Source organism: Solea solea, chromosome 9 (assembly GCF_958295425.1).
Source record: "Solea solea chromosome 9, fSolSol10.1, whole genome shotgun sequence".
Lineage (NCBI taxonomy): Eukaryota > Metazoa > Chordata > Actinopteri > Pleuronectiformes > Soleidae > Solea > Solea solea.
Genome location: NC_081142.1, coordinates 12,150,474 through 12,159,979, shown reverse-complemented (window position 1 = coordinate 12,159,979; position 9,506 = coordinate 12,150,474).

Below are 9,506 nucleotides of genomic sequence, written 5' to 3'. Positions count from 1 at the left end.
AAAGTAAACGGGGTGGAAGGGATGGAGTCAAACTCAGTGATCCCTCACATCACTTTAATATCAGCTGTGGCCAGAGATTGCTACTGACTAACAACCTACCAAGTGACTATGCCAGTTAAGCAATTTGTCAGCACATGCAGAGTTTTTCAATCTTCTTTTTTGTTGACATTGTATGAATAGATCCTTGGGCTCAAGTCAGGATTTGGACGTTACTAACATCCGACAAAAAAAAGAAACAATAAAGTTAACCAAGCTGAAAAAGCTGCCCCTGCTGACTTTTCCATTTGAGCTAATGTGACCAGAGTTAATGCTCCTACAGGCTTAATTTGGCCACAAAAGTAGCCATACCATGGGAACAGCTAATTGTTGGCGAACTAAAGCACCTGCCAGAACCAGAGGAGCTCAGGAACTGGACAACTGGTATTTTCTCAAAGCAGAGCCCCTGGTACCGGATTAGATCCCTGGAGTGCAGACATCCTCTTGGCTCCCCTCGTCTTGTGTCCTAATGGCTGCCCTGCAGGACACCATGATTTCTGTCTGCAGCCACTCAGTCCATGTAAAGCCACGTTACTCCCCCAAATCCCGTTTGGTAGACATCTTTAACACTATGGCTTCTTTAAGACGTTCCGAGTCCTCAATGTAAAGATGTGGTTGTTATTTGTATGTTAGTTTTATCTTCAACAATATTTCTTACTTTGTGAGTTGTGATGTTTCATATATTTGGTTCTAACACACTGCAGTTCTGTTTACAGGGATATAATGACTAGAGCCACAATTACTAACACATTATGATGCATCATTCAACTTTTGGCATTGAATGATGCTTTTCCCTTTTCACAGAGGACCTTTAGTAATGTTGGATGGTGTTTCTTCAGAGTTTACTTTAGTTTGTAAGGGCAAGGAGTCACAGTTAATGTCAACATTTATGAGCTTTAATATTTACATTTACTTAACGTAATCACTTGGGCTCTTTTTCAAACCTGTCAAAATGTAACATGGATGGAAGAGTGTTTATGACCTGATCAAAAAGATCAAAAAACAAAACAAAACAGGGTGAACTGCACATCTGTCAAAGTCTGAGTGGGTCTGCATCACCCGTATTGGCACTATGGAGCTTTGGATTTTGAGTCAGCACCGTGATGTGTGGATGATGATGTGGATGTTATGGCAGAGGCAGCGTAAAAACAAAAGAGGGTTAAGGTTTTGTCAGAGGAGATAAAGAAAAGAAAGCGGTAGAGTAGGCTAGATATTAGTCTGGCTTTCACTTACTAGAGTGAGCTGAAAGAAGCGGACGGATACCTGAGCACTGGTGACCTGGCCCTACTAGTTATAAATTGTTCGTTTACAATCAATATCTTGTGCATTTAAGCTTGCTGTGTATCAGGTCATGTTTTTGAAGTTATCTCGTCCTCTGTTTACATACATAAATCAAGCAATTCAAACAATGTGAGCATACAAAAAGCAATAGGGCGGGTTGAGAACACAATCTGTGCAAACTATAAAGCACTATCCTTATTTTGTTAGTTTTTGTTTGTGATATCTTGAAAAATAAAACAATGTGATCAAATTTGTATAAAATGCTATAATGTAGGCTACGTGTTACGGAGACAAGTATCTTACTGTAACAGTCAATACAATTTCCCAACTGTTGGGGGGCCCCAAGAGCAAATGTAACATTGACATGTTTTACATCGAGGTATAGTTACGTTATTCAAATGGTTTTCTGTCCTTGTCCCAGTATACCAACAATAGTGAGCAGGGCTGTCACTTTTTCCAAAAATCACCCCTAAAGAAATTAACAAGGACTCATAGTTTGAATAAATTTGATGAACTAAAAAAAAAAACCTCCTCAGTGACTATTATTTGGCCCTTTCTCAACTAACAGTAACTGCTTATGACCAACGATGTCACCAAAATAAACCTTAAATATAAAATATCATTCTAAACGTTCACCGAGTAATACATAAACCTGAGTGATAACCTAAATATTTGTGGAATATTTCCTGTATTAGATCATGATCTGATCTTTCTAACTTATCTGATACTTCGGTGTAACATAGTTGCTCTAGTGTCCATGCATCTCCATAAAGTGGCACATACATGAAAGCTGACAATGTTCTGCCTGTGGGCCAGGGTTTAAGAAGAAAGCAGTGACCTGGGTTTAGTTGATGACTAATGCCCCACAACCAATCAATTGGCCGATGAGGTTCAGAGATAAGATGCTGGACCCACTGGCCAAAAGAAGCCTATGACCTCTACACCATCCATCTCTGTCCTCATCTGATGCCGTTGAACGTTTGGTGCACAACTCTTCCACCAAATTCTCCTCTGGTCACAAAGCAGGCAGATGCTGCTATCAGTTTGTCTATCCAGCTTGGCCTATTAGGACATAATACCACGCCCACCTCCCTCTTGCTTCCTCTCTCGGTGCAGCTTGGAGACCCTGGCCCATTGCAAAAGACATAGAAGACATTGTGCCAAGCCTACAGCCCCTTTCAAAGTGTCAGGACCCCAAACTAAACTTCTCCAGAGATGAGTAATGGGATCTACTGGCCACTATTGAAAAAGCTTAGAAGACTGCCATGGGGTTTTTAAAATCACAACAATAGCTAATTTCATAGTGAGGTCAAACTTTGGACTTTATTGGATTCCACTTTTTTTTCCTTTTTTTTTTTCACTGCCAGCCGGAATGTCATTCATTGATCGATTTTATTTATTTCAGTTAGAAAACAGCATTGGAATATGGAAATTAAGTTCACAATTAACAAAAAAGCAACAATGTCTTTGACCACATTTCATAGTTGAAAACTCAAAACCACAGGAGATTATATTGGAGAATTTGTTCATAGCCTTTTGCATTGAGTGCATAACTTTGAAATACAAGCAAATGTCTGTTACATTCAAACCATTGTCATATAGGTTCATACAATGCTAATGAACTCATCTCCACACGTCTTTCTCAGTATATGGTGTCTATATCTTGTGTCGCCTGGCGACATTCATGCACTGAAGCGAGGAAGTGATTCATATTATGTCAAGACATAGGGAGACAACAGCAAAACTGCACTAGTAAAGTAAGATGGCCTCAAACAGGTGGCAGAATGACTGAAAACACAAAGAAGTGCTCATGAATAGTTTCAGATGTGAAGTCTACACCTGGACATTCAGCAGTTTGATCGGCACTTCACTTCTTGCCCCCACCTGCCCCTGCACTGCTGCTGTATACACACAAACACTCCCTCAGTCAGGTCTGATAGTTTTGATTGACAGAGCCTGAATTCAGACGAGGGACGCAGCATATAAATAACGTTACATCATTTCTGTTCATAAAGACCAAACAGAAGCAGAATAATAACAGCAACACAAAAAGTTATGGACTGCAGCTTTAAGATTTATGAGGGTTTAAAAAAGGCACACAATGCTGCATTCATGTCCTTTTCATTTATCAAACATATCTTTTACCTATTCAAAAGGGGTTCAAATTAGGTGTATAAACATTATATTATGGAAAATGTTGCTCTTGTTACTATTTATTTTGTGAACTGGGCTAAGCTGGTTTATCAAGTTTAAAAAGTGGGTTTGGGAACCACTGTACTACACAGATACTGTCTTATCAAATGTGAATGTGCCGGTTTGAATTTTCTCCGATGAACATCAAGTCGAGGTTGGTCTGCAATTATTTATTTAGTGCTGATGAGGAACCTAAACTGTGACTTTTCAATAACATTGTTTTGATAGACTTCCAACACTAACAAACCACATGCAGTGGCCAAAAGAAACATTTCAGACAAATTCATGTATTTTCGTGCTTTCTGTATGTGTATGCTAAAGCACAGCCAACGCACTGGACCTGGGCATTTGAAACAAATAACAACATAATTATTAGGATGTGACACAAGACTAACTGCAGCATCAATGGGTATAGGCTAAAATGTCAGTAGTGAATGCCATCAAATATTGGACACATTTTTCTGGTGCATCCCTTCATGAAACAACGGCATCACAGAGCACAGATATCTCCACTGCAGCCACTTTCCATCTACTGAGAGTAGACGGTCTAGTGAAATTTTCCCAACATCTCACCACATTCAAACTGATAACAAGATATATTCTATAATTTCAGGTGACCTGTACCTAAATGGTTCTTTCTCTCACGTTGTTCTGTAATGCAAACGCTCCCAGCTGAAATTCATGGTGTTTCTGTAAGCCCAGGGAGACACAGCCCGCTCCCCAAACAAGTCATTTGCCTAAGCTGCCTGTCAGCTGAGTGAATTTGTTTGCACTGATAGTTAAACTCTGCAGGGCATGGAGGATACTAATTGTGTAGATTTGGAGGGGGTCCCTCAGGTGTGTGTTAGTTGGGAGGAGTGAAGGGAGTGGGGGTGTAACACCTGTATTAATACACAGGCATGCCTTTAGTTGCCCTCATGCAGGGAATCAATGGCACACCTTTTTTCTTGATAGGCAATCAGCAGTTCATGGCTTCATGGGGTTAGCATCCTGCAGAGTCTTTCTTAGTTTGGCATAATGTTAGTAATTATGCTACCAGTGTGAACCTTGTGCCATTAACTAAACAGAGGAGGAGATAGAGAGGAAATGTCAGCAGGAGCCTGAGCTTGTGACTACCAAGGGTATGTTATAACAATGTAAATGATCTGTTAAGACCTGAGGAAAACACAAAAGGGTCACACCGTATGTAAATTGTAAATTTATTTAAGAACATACTTAATAAAGAAGCCAATAAATACTAAACCTGTTTCAATACGATGTGAACTTCACCAAAGCCTTTAAGAGTGGCTTTTCAGTTAAGACCATTCACTCACTACTTTGACCAACAAAGCAGAAAGCTTGCTTGAAAACAAAGTCGCTATAAGAGTACCTTCTTTACCCCACCCCTTCAAACGGGCCCAAATTGCAGCACCTAAAACATGTGAAAACACAATATGGATGTGAGGCAGCAAACACAAAAAGGCATCTGTGACATAATATCAAAAGGACCATTTTCCTACATTCTGGCAGGGCTGATGCCAGTGTTGGCCACAGTGGTCAGCAGCTATTGGAGTGGTCAGCGTGGAGAATTCCCTGTGCTCCATCATTCTGATAGCTGTGTCCAATTGCATTATGCCAGAGCAGCAGGTAGCCCTGGCTGCTGGGGTCGCAGCTCTGATGGTCTCACCCCATTGGCCCAGGGGCTTCGGCCAAGGTTCATGGGTCAGGGCCTTGTCCGGACACAGGCTTGGCTGCCGGCCAATAGGTCGAGATGGTCAGTTGTGGGGAGCAGTGGTGGTCAAACGAATGATTTATAGATGCACCGGATGGAGAGACTGTTAAGAGGCCGCATTCAAATGCGCTTAAAAGTTCTTCTTTACATTTCTCTGGAGGCACAATATGTTCATGGTTTGCACAAGTGGTAAACTCATTGGACGCCATTGAGTCATCATTAATTTTTCCTTTGCATATGTTTCTCCTGGAACCTTCAGCCAATGAACAAAGCCAGAGTTAGCACACATCTTTAGAAATGTGGTCTTAGAAATATATTTTGCCAAAAGCAAAAAGATGAGCTTGATGTGTCATCCTGTCGTGAACTGTGTATCGCTTGCCAACTTATTTAAGTGATTCCATCAAAGTGGGACACTTTAGAAGTTAGTTTGGAGCCTCTACTTTTCATGGAAGGCAGGAAAGCTCTGATTGCCCCGAGGGGCGTTTTGTTCTTGTTAGGGTATTATTAACAGATGGAGCTTATACCCACTCGCCAAAATCAAAGATGGCATTTGTTTTTCCATGTTGAATGATTTTAGAACTACATGGACAATGCAAACAAAGGCTTTTTTAAATAATCTGACAAAAATCTAATCAAGACACATCATTTGGACATTGAGGATCTGCTGATGACTCACTCTGGCCTTATTCAGTCAACCCCAGCAAATATTATTGAAGATTTGCTAAGAAAACCAATATTCCAAAGTTGGATATTATCAGCGCAAAAAGCTCTACCTACTTTGCATCATCACTCAGTGTAATAATTTGGCATCAACATCATAAAACACAAGGGGGAAACCGCTGGCTGTTTCATATTGCCAACAATGTAAACCATGGAGTGAACAAACTACGCAACTCTGTATGGCCATAAAGGCAAACTATTGGGCGACATCTCCCACTTTCAAGGAGTCATAAAACATCCCATGACTAGAGGAATGGCCCAGCATGTGGTTTATTTTTCTGGGACACACTTAAAGGTCAGGCGGTAATCCACAGGAGTCTGTGAATGTATTCTCTGGGCAGAATCACCAGCTGCCATTTGCACGTGGGTGGACAGTTTGTCTGCATTGGCCTGTAGAGCTGAAGCCTGTGGCCATGAAACCTTGCTGCCCTTTCAGCTAATTGTTTGTGGGTTGCTTTTAAATTTATTGACATTCTTGGTGATATAGTGCTTTCATTGTGTCCTCAGCCTATTGTTAGCAGCATTAACTATGGCTCTGGCCCGCTCTTGTGCTACACGTCTGACCAGGGGCCAGAGAGCAGTGTGATGCCCAGCGGGAGTGCCCTCTCTGTGGGCAGGAGAGGAGACCTTTACAGGTGCCTCAGCCCTTCTCTTAGCAACGCCCTGCTGCTCAAAATTTGTTGTCCCCCTGTGGGTTTCTTTCTGAAAGTGTCAGCTGCGGGGCCCCTGATGGGAGATTTGTTGATGTGATAACTCGATTACGCTTGACGACGGATGACATGGTGGCAGAGAGCAAGTCTGCAACTCCCAGGGAGGTGCTGACTCCTCTCCTTAACCTCTCCTCAGGAGAACAGCATTCATACCAGGCAAGGCATGCGTCTCCCAAACGCCCTCAATGAGCCGCCATAATCAGTCTCTAAGGCACAATAGTGCAGTTCACTAACCAAGGAAAGAATCACACTCCTTTTAATAATTTAAGTATAGACACTGTAGAAGACTTCATACAAAAGACCAATCACTAATTAAGAACGCCGAATGTGAAAGTAGCTTATTATGTGGATTTTATTCCAGGATTTATCTTCCAAGCCGGTCTCTCAGTTTTGCACCCTATTTTCCTAATTGGCCAAGCACCATCTACCAGTTAACTCCAAAATTGCTTGATGATTGCTGTAAATTGGCTCCATATACCAGCATGCAAGCTTAAGCAAGAGTTGAAGATAAAGTTATAGACTCTGTAAATTGGTAATTAATTGTAAGCCATCAAAGCGCAGCTATTTTCGTAGCTGGAGGAGGGTTATGGATAAAATCCCAGGTATGGTCAGACCGGTATTATCCAGTAAGCCTCAGTAAGGATACACTAATGTGCTCTCAACACCGCCCCACTTCCGGAATAATCTCTGCTCAACAATGTCAGCAAGGGTTGCATTATAAACTCTTTTTACTCTGTGGTTAAGTTGGAGACTCAAGGTGGATTTAAATCAAAAGAGCTGCTCTCCCTCAACGAGGCTGTTAAAACCTCCGGCATATCCACCCAGGTGTAACAGGGTCAATCAGTAACCACTGGAGAGTTAATTAGAGATAAAGTGGATGATAATGGCAAGGCTTCGCTTCACTCACACATTCCAACACACCCAACTTGTACACAAAGTCTGTTTGCCACGAGGTTGGTTGCCACTTGCAAATGGGGTGAGCATCCCACACCTATCTCTTATTTACACTTTAAATAAATTTCATTCATTAAAGATTGTGTTCTTTTCTCCCTGCATCACATAATTACAGAAGAGCACGATATGAAGTGATGCTTTCTTCTTCAAATAACGGCAACTAGTGGTGCATTTCCACTGGCTCTACTCGCCTCGCCACGCCACAGTATATGTAGCGTTTCCACTAGCATAGTACCTGGTACCAGGTACTATTTTTAGCCAAAAGCGTAGGTACTATGCGATGATTGGTCGACTGCCGGCCACTGACTGGCCAGAGTGCCGTCACAGTAAGAGACGTCCCCCACACAAATCAAGCCGAACAACCAGATAAATTAAAACTACTTAACAATCCTAAAAACGTGGGTTAATCTCCAACAACTACAGAAGTCTGGTGTAAAGTCACTAGTCACTTGGAAAAACGCCATAGTATTTTATGGCATGGTGATCAGCCAAAGCTAGCAATATGATTTCCAGCTAATACCATAAATGAGAAAATCAATAAAAGCAAACACTACATGGAGTTCCATTCATTTGGACAGCCTAAACACAGCTTTATCCATAACCTTAACCATTACTAGTTTATGCTTAAAAGGGTCTTTAAAAATGTGCTGACCTACTAAAATGTCTTCACAACGATGGGTTTGAACTGCCCTCACAGGCTAAGAAAATCATACACACACACACACACACACACACACACACACACACTTGTGGATCAGTGGTAAAGTGGGATGCCTTTCAACCCGAAGGTTGACGGTTGGCTCCACTACTCTCAACTAGCCTCCAAAATTGCTCCTGTTGGCTGTGCGGGCAGCTTGTGAGCTGATATAATACTGTAGCTGTGCGATGGAAAAGGGCGTTGTATGAAAATGGGTGTGAAAGGCAAACCCTGAAATATAAAGCAGCTTTGAGAAGTGAGAAAACACTAGAAAAGCAATACAGAGCATTTGCCATAACCAGTTAAACTAACTACAATTCACATCGTAAACCTCAGAAATTAGGTTTTGTCTCCCTGATTCCCATTAGGACCTAGGTCATAAGCAGGTAAAAAATAAAAATAAAAAATAGCCCTCACACACACACAAACATACACCTACCACGCCTTTGCTCTGCGCCAACACATAGCCAGGCAGCAGCTCAGACAGGATGTAGCACATGTGTCTCATATTAGGCAGACCTTCACAGCCAGCAGGCCCATAGGTGATATTAGATCTACAGCTGGCCTGCTCCCTCTGTCTCTAAGCTGCTGCCCGGCCTCCAGCCCTCTCAGACTGATATTTCACACATCCCTCCAACCGTCTCAGCCCCAGTCACAGGTGGGAATGCCTTCACACAGAGCAACAACAAAAGAGCCTGTTGTAATGACTATGTGTGTTTTTCCCTAGTGAGGAATTGCAGACAGGAGAAGCCATTCAGTGTGCACCTCCGGGTCAGACATGAAATGTAGAGTGGCTGACCCGACGTGCCTCGTATCAAAGCCATGATGGACACACACACGCACACACAGTGAAGTAGGGGAGTTCAGGTGCACATAACTACACGGAGCAGGGAGAGCAAGCAGCTCTGTGTCCATCCACAGCAGGGGAGGTGGAGAATGACATCGAGTGCCAGCTCGACACCCCTGAACGAATGCAGGAAGTGCTAATGCGATGCTTGCCATCTGTCAGCATCTAAGGAGATCATGGGAAGAATCACTGAACTATAAAGTACTTGTGAACCATAGTGATATCTCACAGGTGAGTTTGAAATACTAGACCTCTGTGTTGGACATTTGTCAGACAACAGACAGAATCTATAACCCCTTCCACAAAACGTATTCAAGGAGGGAATGTTTCACCCTTATCGAGTGCTGGGCAGTATAC